This window comes from Echinops telfairi, unplaced genomic scaffold, assembly GCF_000313985.2.
Source record: "Echinops telfairi isolate 266 unplaced genomic scaffold, ASM31398v2 ScPeMD7_18;HRSCAF=68, whole genome shotgun sequence".
Classification (NCBI taxonomy): Eukaryota; Metazoa; Chordata; class Mammalia; order Afrosoricida; family Tenrecidae; genus Echinops; species Echinops telfairi.
Window position 1 is genome coordinate 29,851,029 of NW_022103915.1, and position 629 is coordinate 29,851,657.

Genomic DNA, 629 nt, shown 5'->3' on the forward strand with positions numbered 1-629 from the left:
GACATATGATACACTTCATATACCATCTACTTGACATCCTCATACCAATCTTATCTATAGTTATAACAGTTTATCCTAGTATAACATGTAAGAGTTATCATTATTCTTTTTGTTATTCTCTGGCAGAAACCAGCATAGCATCGACCTTTTGGCTGATTCTCCTCAGGAGGAGGAAAGTTATCTAAGTACTGAGTAGCTCTAACAGAGAAATTCACTGAAAAAAAAAAACATGTCCTGAGCAGCATACTCTATATTCCATCTGTCTATATGTTCATTTTGAACCATAATCAATCTCTTTGAATTTTTTAAAGTGTTCAGTCCGTGTCAGAACATGCCTTTGGCAGTGGGTTGTCGGGTCCTGAAAAGCAACTGCAACGACTGCAGGTAGACCAGCTGGACTTCTGCACACTCCCCGCCAGTCTCTTCATCAAAAGCCGTGATCCAGAGAGTGACAAGATCACCCAAGGAGTGGGAGAACACATTTGGAGATCTTCATTCTGATAAGGATTGTCCATTGTCAACAAGCAAGTGACGAGATGCTCAGAATCACTCATCCTGGGGAGAAGGCAAACCCACCCCCTCACTAGAAACCAAGCCCAGCGCGTGTAAGTGAGGACATGGGGAAAGGT